This window comes from Scyliorhinus canicula, chromosome 13 (assembly GCF_902713615.1).
Source record: "Scyliorhinus canicula chromosome 13, sScyCan1.1, whole genome shotgun sequence".
Taxonomy (NCBI): Eukaryota; Metazoa; Chordata; class Chondrichthyes; order Carcharhiniformes; family Scyliorhinidae; genus Scyliorhinus; species Scyliorhinus canicula.
In genome coordinates, this window is record NC_052158.1 from 118088963 (window position 1) to 118104289 (window position 15327).

General features: G+C 47.2%; 1 protein-coding gene across 3 annotated transcripts in view; it reads left to right on the forward strand.

Moving 5' to 3' along the window:
- LOC119976591 (lisH domain-containing protein ARMC9) overlaps positions 1 to 15327 on the forward strand; it is a 234618-nt gene that overhangs the window by 60856 nt on the left and 158435 nt on the right. The window contains exon 1 of one of the 3 annotated variants that reach the window (XM_038817194.1): positions 2299 to 2447. The exons of 1 other annotated variant lie outside the window; for it this stretch is intronic. The gene's annotated coding sequence lies outside the window, so the exon portion shown is untranslated. Of the gene's footprint in view, positions 1 to 2298; positions 2448 to 15327 lie in introns of those variants that run through there. One more of the 3 variants, XM_038817198.1, reaches the window with a different exon arrangement.

Genomic DNA, 15327 nt, shown 5'->3' on the forward strand with positions numbered 1-15327 from the left:
CACAAAATTAAGCGTACAAAGTCGCCCCCAGTCCCGCACCGCCTGCAGCCCGAAATACCTAAAATTAGTTGCTGCTACTTGGAATGGCAACCCTCCCACTCGTCTGGAGAAGACACCACAAAATATTTGCATTTCTTAAAATTTAACTTATATCCTGAAAATGCCCCAGATTTCCTGAGCAACCCCATTATATTCTGCAATGACTAGCTCGGGCCCGAGATGTACAACAGTAGATTGTGCAGAGACACCCTATGCTCCATTATCCCATTCCATAAGTACAAACCCCTCAGCACAATGGCCAAGGGGTCAATGCCAGAGTAAACAGAAGGGGGGACAGAGGGCATTCCTGCCTTGTTCCCCGAAATAATGAAAAGTATCCCAAATTCATATCGTTCGTCCGCACACATGCTGTCAGATCTTTGTGTAACAATTTCCCCCATGCCACAAACTTAGGCCCAATCTCCAGCACCGCAAACAAATAACTCCACCCCACTCTGTCAAATGCCTTCTCTGCATCTAATGCCACCACCACCTCCAGTTCCCTCCTTCCAGAGAAAGCACCATATTCAGCAGCCGTCGCACATTTGGCGACAGCTGCCTGCCCTTTACGAACTCCATCTGATCCTCACCCACCGCCTTTGGAAGACACTCCTCCAACTTCACCACCAGCACCATCGCCATATCTTAGCATCCACGTTCAGTAACGAAATAAGCCTGTACTACCCACACTCCACCGGATCCTTTTTTAAAAATAATAGTGTGATGGATGCCTGCCCCATCGTCTATAGCAATACTCCCCTAACCATCACATCCTCAAACATTTCGACCATCAGCGGTGCCAACCTATCATAGAATTTTTAAAAAAATTCACCGGGAACTCATCCAGCCTGGCGCCTTACCCGACTCCATTTTCCCTATCGCGGCCTGCACTTTTTCCACTCCATTGGTTCCTCCAACCCCGCCCTCTCCTCCACCTTCAGACATTCCAGTCGCTCCAGAAATTCCCTCATCTCTGACTTATCCTCCAGTTGTGAATCAATTATTAAGTAACATCAGCACATTTGGAAAATCATAATCTAATCAAGTAGCCAGCAGGGTTTCATGAAAAGGAAATTGTGTCTTTACTAATTTATTAGAGCTTTTTGAGGACGTCTCAACCAGAGTGGAGGGGAACCAGTAGATGTGTTGTATTTAGGCTTCCAGAAGTGTTTGACAAGGTACCTCACAAAACATGAAGTCATAAGAGCCCATGATGTTGAAAGTAGCATATTGGCATGGATATAGAATTGCTAATGGGCAGGAAGCACCGAGTGGGGATAAGGTTTTTTTCAAGTTGGTGACCTGTAACTTGTGGCGTTAAAACCTTGAAAGCTGCAGCACAAAGGAGTTTGGGGGTACTTGTGCACCAAACTCAGAAAGCTAGCACACAGGTGCAGCAGGTAACCAGAGCAGCTAATGGAATCTTGGTCCTTATTTCAAGGGGCTTGGAGTGGAAGAGTGGGGAAGTTTTGTTGCAACTGTACAAGGTACTGGTGAGACCATATCTGCAGTATTGTATGCAGTTTTGGTCTCCTTATTTGTGGGAAGATATTATTTCATTGGATGTGGTTCAGAGAAGATTTACTAAGATGATTCCTGGTGTGGAGGGATTGCAAAGATTCAACAGGTTGGAACTCTTCTCATTCGAAGAATGAGAGGTGATCTCATTGTAACATACAGGATTCTTAAGGGGCTTGACGGGGTAAATGGTGAGAGGATGTTTCCCCTCATGGGAATTTCTAGGATCAGAAGGCATAGTTTCAGAATAAAGGGGTGCCAATTTAAGACTGAGATGAGGTGGAATTTCTTCTCAGAGGGTTGAGTCTTTCAAACTCCTTGCGGCTTGTGTATACTTAAGGCTGAAATTTGCAAGAGTCTTGATCAGTAAGTGAATCAAGGGTTACTGGAAAAGGGCAGGAAAGTGGAGGTAATGTCGCACAGCCATGATCCTACTGAATGGCGGAGCAGACTCGAGGGGCCGAATGGCCTACTCCTGTTCCTATTTCTTGTGGTCTTATTCCCCTCCCTCTATTGTGCTACTGGCATTTGGAATTTAGCTGACGGTGGGCCTGGCGAATATGGCGCCCGCCAGTCAAAAATAAGCTAAAGTCACAAAATTCATTCAAACATTATAAAAACCACGGGAGCGAGGAGGCTTGGCATCCTGGTGGGTTTGTACCGGATTTATTGGCCTTCCTCCCCTGCGGCTGGGTTGACGATCCGGCCGCTTTTGCCCAGGGATGGGCGGGGCCGAGGAGCAGACACTTTGCGACACCTTCCGACCGGGTTCGTTGTTGTTTGACGTCGGGGGGGCCGTGTTGTCAAGGAGCCACTTCCGGTCACTGGCTGGCCGTTGATCGCCATGAATGGGATTTAGTGGAGTGGCTGATCAGAGCGGAAAGTTCAAGGTATTAACAATACATTATTGTATATTCATAGCTGTGGAAAACTGAGGGCGGCTGCTTATGGCCAGCTCCATTGACAGTTCAGGCTCCAGTCACCAGCAGCTTTACCTTTAAACAGGCGCCTCATGATTTTAATAGGTTTGCCCTTTCTGATGACACCAGGTTCCACCTTAAGTGGTGCGGACCCAAGCAGCAGTGCCCCCTCTTTAAAAGGGCACAACTACAATAACAACAAACACAACGGGCTGGATTCTTCAAAAATGGGGCAGTGCCCCTCCACCGGCAGAAAAAGGCTGGCATTTCATGCCAGACTTTACTTAAAAATATTAAGACCTATTCACCTACCTGCAGGGGGCTGGTAGGGCCCCGGAGTGCTTCTCGCAGCTTTCGCCACGCAAACGGGTCCTGTACTTCTGGTTCTGAGTCCGTGTATGCGCAAGGAGGCGGCCACCAGCAGTGGTGCCGAATGCGATGGTGGACTCAACCGGCCCCCCTGTACTTGATCCCCCCACCGCCCCACCAGGGTGACTGCGGACTGAGTCTGCAGCTGCCGCGCGAGAGTCCCGACTGGCCAGATGTGGTTAGAACCATGCCATTGGGAATTCAGCTGGTCAGTACCGGAGTATCGCTGGGAGGGCCTCTGTCAATGGCCCCCCAGCTGCGCCCCGTAATTCGTGCGTGAGCGATTCTCCGGAGACCGGATAATCGCGGGTGCGGCGCCGGGTCGATTCTCGCATAAAGGTTGGTTCTCCGCCTCCGCGCCAAATGTGATTTCAGTGCGGGGCTGCAGAGAATCCAATCCAACATGCATTTGTATGGAGGCACGTTAGCATAGTGGTTAGCGCTGTTGCTTCACTATTGCTTCACAGCGCCAGGGTCCTGCATTCGATTCCCGGCTTGGGTCACTGTCTGTGTCGAGTCTGCGTGGATTTCCTCCGGTGCTCCGGTTTCCGCCCACAGTCCATAGATGTGGATTAACCATGATCGATTGCTCCTTAGTGTCCAAAAGGTTAGGTTAGGTGTGGTTGGACAGCACGGTGGCACAGTGGGTTAGCCCTGCTGCCTCACGGCACTGAAGTTCCAGGTTCGATCGTGGCTCTGGGTCACTGTGCTTGTGGAGTTTTCACATTCTACCCGTGTTTGTTTGGGTTTCGCCCCTACAACCCAAAAGATGTGCAAGTTAGGTGGATTGGCCACTCTAAATTGCTCCTTAATTGGAAAAATGAATTGGGTTCTCTAAATTCATAAAAAGAAAGGTTAGGTGTGGTTACTGATATGGTGGAGACATGACCCTTGGTAACGTAGCCTTTTGGAGTGTCTGTGCAGACTCGATGGACCAAACAGCCTCATTCTGCGCTGTAGTGATTTTAACGAGCCACATAAAGCGATTTTAAACCAGCTTGCTCAAAGTGTTTTATATGAACAAGTGTCTTAAAGGAGGATCAGGTTAAAATCCAAAGATGCAGATGGTTGAATATGCATGAAGAGGTGGGTTCCACAAATACATATATAGACAAAATCAATGATCCAAGATGATACTTTGAATGCGAGTTTTTGCAGGTAATTAAGTCTTTACAGGTCCTGACGGTTTGACTGGAGAGGAATAAACACAGGTTTAAGAGGTGTGAATTGTCTCAAGCCAGGACAGTTGGTTGGATTTCGTAAGCCCAGACCAGATGCTGGGGTGGTGAATGTAATGAGACATGAATCCAAGGTCCCAGTTGAGGCCGTACTTTTGCGTGCGGAACTTGGCTATCAGTTTCTGCTTGGCGATTCTGCCGCGCGTCCTGAAGGCCGCCTTGGAGAACGCTTACCCGAAGGTCAGAGGTTGAATGCCCTTGACTGCTGAAGTGTTCCCCAACTAGAAGGGAGCATTCCTGCCTGCTGATTGTCGCGAGATGTCTGTTCATCTGTTGTCGCAGAGTCTGCATGGTCTCGCCAATATACCATGCCTCGGGACATCCTTTCCTGCAGCATATGAGGTCGACAACGTTAGCCGAGTCGCACGAGTATGTCCCACCTACCTGGTGGGTGGTGTTCTCACGTGTATTGGTGGTACCCATATCAATGATCTGGAACGTCTTGCAGAAGTTGCCATGGCAGGGTTGTGTGATGTCGTGGTCGCTGTTCTCCTGAAGGCTGCGTAGAGTGCTGCAAACAATGGTCTGTTTGAGGTTGCGCGGTTGTTTGAAGGCAAGTAGTGAGGGTGTGGAGATGGCTTTGGCAAGATGTTTGTCTTCAACAATGACGTGTTAAAAGCTGCGAAGAAGATGTGGTTTCTCCGCTCCGGGAAAGTATTGGACGACGAAGGGTACTCTGTCGGTTGTGTCCAGTGTTTCTGAGTACTCTGAGTGGGTCGGTGAGGTTTTTTCCTGTGGCGCGTTGGAACTGTCGATCAATGAATAGAGCGCCATATTCCATTCTTACGAGGGCATCTTTCAGCATATGTAGATGTCTATTATGTTTCTCCTCGTCTGAGCAGATCCTGTGTATACGGAGAGCTTGTCCATGGGGATGGCTTCTTTCATGTGCTTAGGGTGGAAGCTGGAGAAGTGGAGCATCGTGAGGTTATCCGTGGGCTTGAGGTAAAGCAAAGTGCTGAGGTGACCGTCCTTGATGGAGATTAGTTTATCAAGGAATGCAACTGATTCTGGAGAGTAGTCCACGGTGAGTCTGATGGTGGGATGGATCTTATTGATGCCATTGTATAGTCGTTTCAATGATTCTTTGCTGTGGGTCCAAAGGAAAGAATTGTCATCTATGTATCTGGTGTGTAGCATTGGTTGAAGGTCCTGTGCGGTGAGGAGGTCTTGTTTGAACTTGTGCATGAAGATGTTGGCGTATTGAGTTGTGAATTTGGTCCCCATGGCTGTTCCGTGTGTTTGAATGAAGAACGTGTTGTCGAAGGTGAAGACGTTGTGATCCAGGATGAAGCGGATGAGTTGTAGAATTGCGTCTGGAGATTGGCAGTTGTTGGTATCGAGTACTGAGGCTGTTGCAGCAATGCCATCGCCATGGGGGATGCTGGTGTAGAGTGCCGAGACGTCCATTGTGACGAGGAATGTTTTTGGTTCAACTGGTCTATGAGAGCTGAGTTTCTGTAAGATGTCCGTCATATTGAAAAATGAAATGAAAATTGCTTATTGTCATGAGTAGGCTTCAATGAAGTTACTGTGAAAAGCCCCTAGTCGCCACATTCCGGCGTCTGTCCGGGGAGGCTGGTACGGGAATTGAACCGTGCTGCTGGCCTTCTTGGTCTGCTTTAAAAGCCAGCGATTTAGCCGAGTGAGCTAAACCAGCCCCTGTTCCACGCACATGTTCCACGTACATATTGCGACAGAAGCTGGGGGTTGCTTGTACGATGGGTTTCAAGATGCCCTCGATGTAGCCAGAAATGTTCTCGCACGCTAAAGGAGAGGGTAGAGCTGCCGAGGGGTAGTGAGTTCAGGTATCTACAGGTTAGGGACTTTGCACGGAAGGTATGGAAGGAGTTCCCTAGATTGCCGGGATACACCCTGCTGGAGCGACTGCTGCTTCTGAATGTGGAAGGGGAGGGAAGAATTGGGGATATATATGTGGCTGGGGGAGCAGTGAGGTGAGTGGGTGGTGAAGATCAAGGAGAAATAGGAAGCGGAGTTGGGAATGGAGATCAATTGGGGAGTATGGAGTGAGGCAGTTCGAAGGGTAAACGGGACCTCGTCTTGTGCAAGGATGAGCCTGATACAGTTCAAGGTGGTGCACAGGGTGCATATGACTCGGACAAAGTGAGTGGGTTCTTTCAGGGGTAGCAGATGAATGTGGGCGGTGGCCAGCGAATCATGCGCAGATGTTTTGGGGTTGTGAAAATGGGAAGATTCTGGGCTGGAGTATTCGCAGTCTTAGTCAGGATAGTGGAGGAGGGAGTGGACCTGAACCCTTTGGTGGCGATATTTGGGGTTTCAGAGAAGCCGGAGTTCATGGAGAGGAGGAAGGCCGATGTCGTGGCCTTTGCCTCTCTGGTTGCGCGTCGACAAATATTTCTGGAGTGGCAGTCCGCATCGCCACCGGGGGTAGCAGCATGGTTGGGTGACCTGTACGACTTCCTGCGGTTAGAGAAGATAAAGTATGAGTTAAGGGGCTCAGCAGGGGAGTTTGAGAAAAGGTGGGGGATACTTGTGACCGTGTTTGAGGAGCTGTTCGTCGCGGCGTGGGGGGGTGGTTATGGGGAGGGTAGTGGTGAAAAAGGAGAAAAATCTGTACAAACTGTATAGTTGATTGTTGGGAAGAATGTTTCCCGGGGTGTTTATTTGCTGCAACCCACTTTGATACAAGTTTGAATAAAATGTGTTTTTAAAAAAAAAAGAAATATTCTCAAACAGGGTCCCATTGCCTGATACGATAGGACGGTCTGGTGTGTTGGCCTTGTGTATTTTCAGGAGGCAGTAAAGGCTTCATTACCTGCAAAAACTTGCATTCAAAGTATCATCTTGCATCATTGATTTTGTCTGTATATGTGTTTGTGGAACCCACCTCTTCACTCACCTGAAGGAGCTGCGCTCCAAAAGCTAGTGATTTGAAACAACCCTGTTGGACTTTAACCAGGTGTTGTAAGACGTAGTACCATGCCCACCCCAGTCCAACGCCAGCATGTCCACATTAAAGGAGGATTGCAAGGAAGAGGTGTAGGTCGGGAATTCCAGAACTTGAGGGCTAGTTAAGTGAACTGAAGGCACGCACACTATTGGTGGAGCAATTATAGTTGGGAATGCAAAAAAGGCCAGAATTAGAGGAGCACAGATATGTCAAAGTTGTGGAGCTGGAGGAGATTACACAGATAAGGAGTGGCAAGAACAAAGAACAAAGAAAATTACAGCACAGGAACAGGCCCTTCGGCCCTCCCAGCCTGCGCCGATCCAGATCCTTTATCTAAACCTGTCTCCTATTTTCCAAGGCCTACTTCCCTCTGTTCCCTGCCCGTTCATATATCTGTCCAGATGCATCTTAAATGATGCTATCGTGCCCGCCTCTACCACCTCCACTGGCAAAGCGTTCCAGGCACCCACCACCCTCTGCGTAAAAAACTTTCCACGCACATCTCCCTTAAACTTTCCCCCTCTCACCTTGAAATTGTGACCCCCTTGTAATTGACACCCCCAATCTTGGAAAAAGCTTGTTGCTTTCCACCCTGTCCATACCTCTCATAATTTTGTAGACCTCAATCAGGTCCCCCCTCAACCTCCGTCTTTCCAACGAAAACAATCCTAATCTACTCAACCTTTCTTCATAGCTAGCACTCTCCATACCAGGCAACATCCTGGTGAACCTCCTCTGCACCCTCTCTAAAGCATCCACATCCTTCTGGTAATGTGGCGACCAGAACAGCACGCAGTATTCCAAATGTGGCCTAACCAAAGTCCTATACAACTGTAACATGACCTGCCGACTCTTGTACTCAATACCCCATCCGATGAAGGCAAGCATGCTGTTTGCCTTCTTCACCACTCTATCGACCTGCGTTGCCACCTTCAGGGTACAATGGACCTGAACTCCCAGATCTCTCTGTACATCAATTTTCCCCAGGACTCTTCCATTGACCATATAGTCCGCTCTTGAATTAGATCTTCCAAAATGCATCACCTCCCATTTGCCTGGATTGAACTCCATCTGCCATTTCTCTGCCCAACTCACCAATCTATCTATATTTTGCTGTATTCTCTGACAGTCCTCCTCGCTATCTGCAACTCCACCAATCTTAGTATCATCTGCAAACTTGCTAATCAGACCACCTATACCTTCCTCCAGGTCATTTATGTATATCACAAACAACAGTGGTCCGAGCATGGATCCCTGTGGAACACCACTAGTCACCATTCTAGGACCTTCATAAGACTATTGAGCAATTTGAAAACAAAGGTGAGAATTTTAAAATCAAGAGATTGTTTGATTGGGAGTCAATGTAAGCCCGCAAACACAGGAGTGGTAGGGGAATTGAACTAGTATGAGTTAAGACAAGGACAGCAGTGCTTTGGATGACCTCAAGTTAATGGAGAGTACAATGTGGGTGACCAGCCAGGAGTATGTTAGACTATTTGAGGAAACAAATACATGGGCAAGGGTTTCATAGCAGATGAGTTGTGACTGGGGTAAAATCGAGTGATGTTATAGATGTGGAAATAGGCAGTCTTAGTGATGGTTTAAATATGTGGTCAGAAGCTCATCTCAGGATTTAAAAAAACGAATAAAGAACTGAAGCAAACAAACAGAGCAAACTTTAAGAATTTAAATAGTTACTTCACCCACCCACCCTCCAGTCTTCAAAGTTCCCACCAGTCACAGAAATCCTCAAGCACATTGGCTGGCAGACAGCACGTGCTCCTTCTCCGGAGCTAACCAGGTGCAGACAGGACCGTGGGAGAGAGGCAAGCGACCATCCTTATCAGCTGGGCCCATCCTGAATCTGTGGATGGTCACTTTGGCCAGATGCAGGAGCAGACCGACAATAACTTGCCTGCCTCCTTCCTCACCAGGTAGTCAAAGATCAGGAGAAAGTGGATCTGGGTTTCTGATCTATTGCGTTCCTTTTCATATCACACTTTGTTTGCTGATAATTACCCCCCTGCTGTTTTGAACTTCAGTGTCATGAAGACTGGGATGTGTATCTTTCTGCCAAAGATTGTCATGTCATATTTGGGTTTTACTAAAGGACAGAATTATAATCTGTGTAACATTTCTTGGTTATTTTTCCATCTTTTAGTCACCGGCTCCACCATTTTTCTTTTCTCTTTTGATTTCTTTGTGAGCTCTGATGCACAAATATATTGTTTCCTGTTCTCTCTGCATCGACTCACCCTTGTTTACGTTGTGATATTTATGTTTCATGAGAAAATTATTGAGTTACTATATTTCAGCTATTCTTTTAAATTGTGAAATTAATTCCGTTTTCCAAGTCTGGTTAAGAGCAAGAAAATAAACTAAGAATGCGAACTGAAATTGGAAATGATCTGATCGACGTTTTTGAGAAAATGAAAGGAATAGATTGTGTTCCAGTTGTTGAGAGTGAATTCCAGATAAAAAGGTTAGGGAGAATTTTGTATAAGGTCAGATCTCGGTTAAAACATACATAGAAAATAGAAGCAGGAGAAGGCCATTCGGCCCTTTGAGCCTGCTCCACCATTTATTATGATCATGGCTGATCATATTCAATACGCTGATCCTGCCTTCCCACCTATATACCTTGATCCCTTTAGCCCCAAGAGCTATAGATATAGGGGTTAGGCATAAGGAGGTGCTGCTTCTTTTGCCAGCAGAAGGTCAACCTGTGAAACAAACTGCCGACTCTTGAACTCCTTCAAATCAGAATCTGTTTCTGTCAAAACAAATGTGTACATTAGACATTGGTGTCAGGGTGAGTTGCTTGACACGTTTTCACTTGCCTAGGGTCTGGTTTAGCACAGGGCTAAATCGCTGGCTTTGAAAGCAGACCAGCAGCACGGTTCAATTCCCGTACCAGCCTCCCCGAACAGGCGCCGGAATGTGGCGACTTGGGGCTTTTCACAGTAACTTAATTTGAAGCCTACTTGTGACAATGAGCCAATGAGCGATTTTCATTTCATTTCAATTTGGCCTGGGGCTTTATCTAATTTTTCAACTACCGTCTTTTTTCGCATATATTCACCCCCCCCCCCCCCCCCAACACACGCGCACACACTTTTTTTTAACCATTTTCAGAAGTAATGGAGGAAGTGGGAAAGGATTCCCCAGCTGATTATCAGCTCGTTGGAACGCATTATGAACTTTCCTTCTGTAGCCAACAAGTCCTAGCGTTAGACACAAATCCAGAGCTTCTGGTCCAGCAGTAGGGGCACTAACACTGTGCCACAAGGTCTCCTACACCTCTCCCAGTAGATTAAGTATATATGGCTGGGGTGGGAAGTGTATATATTGTGATATTAAAATTATCGCAGTTGGGTTTTTGAAATTAATTTACGAGTTGTAGGTGTGGCTGGCTGGGCCAGCATCTAGTGTCCTTGAGAAGGTGGTGGTGAGCTGCTTTCTGAACTGCTGCAGTCCATGTGGTGTAGGTGCACCCACAGTGCTCATGGGGAATAAGTTCCAAGATTTTGACCCAGCAACAGTGAAGGAACGGCCATACATTTCCAAGTCACGATGGTGAGTGGCTTTGAGAGGAACTGTCAGTTGGTGGTATTCCCATGTTTCTGCCACTCTTCTAGATGATAGCAGTTGTGAGTTTGGAAGAAGTTGCATAAGAAGCCTTGGTGAGTTCCTGCAGTGCATCTTGTCGATGTGTTCACCTGTCACTTTTATGTCCGTACACACTGCCACTGTTCGTTAGTGGTGGAGGGAATGAGTGTTTGTGGATGCGGTGTCTATCAAACGGACTGCTTTGTTGAGCTTCTTGAGTGTTGTTGGAGCTGCACTTACCCAGGCAAGTGGCGAGTATTCCATCACATTCCTGGCTTGTGCCTTGCAGATGGTGGACAGGCTTTGGGGAGTCAGGAGATGAATTACTTGCTGCAGAAATCCTAGCCTCTGACCTGCTTTTGTAACCACAGTATTTATATGTCTAGTCCAATTCAGTTTCTGGTCAATGGTAACTCCCAGGATGTTGATTGTGGCGACCATTGGGTCTCCACCTGTCTGTCACTTTTATGTCCATATGATAATTTTGATATTTGATGAAAAAGTTATGTCCCATTCATATTGTTCAGCGAGTCTTGTCTTGGCAACTGAGCACTGAAATTGTGACTCAAGCAACGGGTTGTGAGAGAAAGTGACAATAAGGAGAGGTCAAATTGAAGCAGAGAAGAGCAAACCAAAAATTATAAACTAAGAGGTCAAATAATGACTTTGTGAGGGCCAGGATAGAACAAAAATAATAACCTGTAGTGGAATGAGAGAGAGGAAGAGGCTGGAATAGTTGTTGGTGAGATGAAAAGGAAAAGCTCAAAAGGAGACGTGTGTTCATGCAAGCAATCTAAGAAAGGAAGTAGCAGGTTGACAGATAAGGTAGTGAGGTGGAAAGGGGTAGGACTGAAGTTAATGTGAGGATAGATGGAGAGAGGTTGAAAGGCGGGAGGATATGTAATGTGCAGGAAAGGACAGGTTGATAGTAAGAGGCACATCAGAGGGACGTAAACTGATCAGTAAAATGTCAAGATAATAGGGGGCAGGGCAAGGCAGAAAATGTGTACTGTGTAGATGCATAAACTGGGAAGGAAAGCAGTGAGCCCAAAGATGCTGATATTGACTGCTGATCCATTTCTGAGATGCTACATTTGTAAGGGAGCCAGCATGTGTATCCCAGGCGTGCCCTGGATGCGTGCAGTATGGGCAGATCCTCACATCACACAACGTTTGACACTGATTTGACATCTCATCTGCCATTTTGGAGCTCGCAAGTCCTGTTAACGCTATTTCAAACGTTCTCAGCTGGACATGGATTTGCCTGCAAAAGGGATGACTGTCCCTCAACCAGTGCTATTTAAAGGAACCTGCCCTTTCAAGTGAGATGCATTTAACTTTCTTTTTCTGTTGCCGTGTTAGTGAAAGTACTGTGTACTTTGTTGTTGGAGGAGCATTCAAAAGTTATTGGAGGCAGAATAGAGGTTCAAGAGGTTCACTGCAGTTTGACCCTGTGAGCAGAAAGCTTGCTCTCATTAATGGGGACTATAGTTGCAGCCTTTCTTGAGCTGCATCATGACAGGGAGGTGAAGCAGAGGCGGCAGAAAGGGAAACCGTGCGCAGAGGGAGAAGGTGGGCTCTCAACAAGAAGCTGGACTCACCTGGGTGCTCAGAGGACTCTTCATCTGCCTCCACCTAAGCCTGGCTCAGTGTCTGAGGTGGCTGCACTTTACCAAGGTGGTAGTCACAGGATTATGCTAAATTCTCCAACCGGATCAGCAGCTGTAGAGCAGGGCAAGAATGGCATTTCCATTGGACTTCAAGATCACACCTCAAACTCAAATCAGTCTTGAACTCGCAACATCGCCAACATGTCAGTTTACTGTGTGTCTCTATAAAGTGGGGGCCGGGGGGGGGGGGGGGGGGGGGGGGGGGCGGGTTTCAGAGACCTAGTAGGGGATGTCATAAACTTCTCCAAGCAGAAAGCAGCAGCAGGAGTGAGCGTGTGGTTTTACCAGGGTAGTGTGCTTCCCAATAGTGCAGGGAACCATCGGCTGTACACACTTAGCTCAGCGAGCGATGTCTTGCAAGGGGGAGATGTACCATGATCCTTATGTGATCAATATGCTCAGTAGCATAGTGTTTAGCACAGTTGCTTCACAGCTCCAGGATCCTAGGTTCGATTCCCAGCTTGGGTCACTGTCTGTGCGGAGTCTGCACGTTCTCCCCGTGTCTGCGGGGTTTCCTCCGGGTGCTCCGGTTTCCTCCCACAGTCCAAAGATGTTCAGGTTAGGTGAATTGGCTATGCTAAGTTGCCCTCAGTGTCCAAAAAAAAAGGTTAGATGGAGGTACGGGGATAGGGTGGAGGTACGGGGGTAGGGGAATAGGGTGGAGTTACGGGGATAGGGTGGAGGTGTGGGCTTGGGTAGGGTGCTCTTTCCAAGGGCCGCTGCAGACACGATGGGCCTCCTTCTGCACTGTAAATTCTATGATTCTATGATGTGACTCTGTGCCTGAACTTGATATGATACTGGGGCACAGTGGATAGCACTGCTGCTTCACAGCACCAGGGACCAGTATTCAATTCCAGCCTTGGTTGACTGTGGAGTTTGCACGTTCTACCTGTGTCTGCGTGGGTCTCCTTCCAGTCCAAAAATGTGCAGATGTGGCGGATTGGCCATGATAATTTGCCCTTTAGTGCCCCGGGATATGCGGATTAAGTGGGTTTATGAGGGTTGCAGAGATAGGGTGGGAGCTTGGGTAGGGTGCGCTTTCAGAGGGTCGGTGTAGACACAATGGGCCGAATAGCCTCCTTTTGCACAGTAAGAATTCTATGATTCTATAATTGCAAACAGCTCAAATCCCTGAAAGTACAGTAGGTATGCAACCAGGCACAGGACATCATGTTGGCTTTTTATTTTGGTCATGGTCATGATGCATTTACCCTGAACCATTTCGGTATTCCCACCATATTCAAGTCACCTCAACCAACCAGAGGGTGGCTGCATGGTGACAAGGACTATCTATCTTACAGTTGGCTGATAACGCCCTCCACCACTTGACAACACGTGAACAGCAATCATACAAGGAAAGCCATGCCGGCATTAGGAAAGTCATGTAGAATACTATTGGAGTTCTCAATCAGTTCCGCTCAGGGAGAGCGCTACAGCACTCGCTGGAATGTGTCTCCAACCCCCTGGTGATCTGCTGCTTTCTAGCCAATCTGGCTCTCTTGAGCGCATGGTCCTTCTCACCAGGCATTCAGCGAGCACCTCAGGAGGAGGATGAAGAGGACACCATTGCTCCAAAAGGGCAGACCATGGGGGACTAATCATATTGCAGTTCCCCAGAAAACATCCCCACATCATTGTTCATAGATTATCCATAGAGTCCCTACAGCGCCATTCTGCCCATCGAGTCTGCACCAGTCCTCCAACACAGCACCCTACCTAGGCTCACTGCCCCACCCTATCCCCTTAACCCCACATAACCTGGACACTAAGGGGCAATTTAACATGGCCAATCCATCTAACCTGCACATGTTTGGACTGTGGATGGAAACCTGAGCACCCGAAGGAAATCCATGCACACACAGGATGAACATGTAAATTCCACACAGTCGCCGAAGGCTGGAATCGAACCTGGGTCACTGGTCCTGTGAGGCAGCAGTGCTGATAATTTTGTGACCGTGCTGCCCTATTGCTCCACAATGTTGCTCAGCACACTCCACCGTCTTTCTCCACAATTCCTTCTCTTTGCATTCTTCTATATAGACCATCATAGTGAACTCTTGAGTAAATTCATGCAATCAAACACAAACATTGTGGCAATTTTAGCCAACAGCACTTGCAACAACACTAAACTGCTATTCATCCTGGTACATTTGCTTATTGTGTGAGCCTTTGCATGCCCAGTGCTCCTATACAGTGTTACCCAGTGGCTGACGGAAAACTGCTGAATTTTAGTGGGGGACTGCAGACGGTCTTGAAGGATGCCCCCAAGCAGCCTTGGGCTTTGAGGATCTGACTTGGGACAACACAACCTTATATGGGCAGTAGCAGTCTGGGCTGGCTGGTTTACAACCATCAGTGGTGGGAGCACAAATGCTACTCTTCTGAGTGGGGACAGTGTTATGGGCCAGGATTTAAGAAAACACCAAAGTATATTATGGAGTTCACCTGACCTACAACTGTTTATTGATTTTGGTTATGATGATCACAAGAGCCTGCCTTTCAGGTGTTATTCGACAGAGTTCTTGGGTGCTTTTAATCAAATAACAAGCTTTATTCTACAAATTTAGTTAACATTTGTATAAACACACACAGTAAGAATTTCTATCAACTACAACCATAAAGACCCCACACAGCTACAATAATCTATGTATGACCCTTAATGAATACCCCCTTAACTGTTCCAATTCAAAAACAAAATCCAAGTAACACCAGAAACCCATTTTCAAAGGTGTGGCCCAGCATATGGCTTTCTTACTGCTATAAGACTTATTATTGACACTCTTGTTCCCCTTTCCAAACAGCAGGTTTGAATTCCTTCCAGAAAGCAATCATCTCTTTTTTAAATTTATCTAACAGCCTGGAAATAGCTTTTAAAATGAAGATAGAGAGACACTTCTTTCAACCTGTGCCGTTCAAAACCAGTCCAAAACTCAATACGACAGTAAAAACGCACAGAGCCACAGCCCAGCTCCACCTACACAATGACATCACTGAAACCATGTGATAAGACAAAAACATTTCTTAAAGGG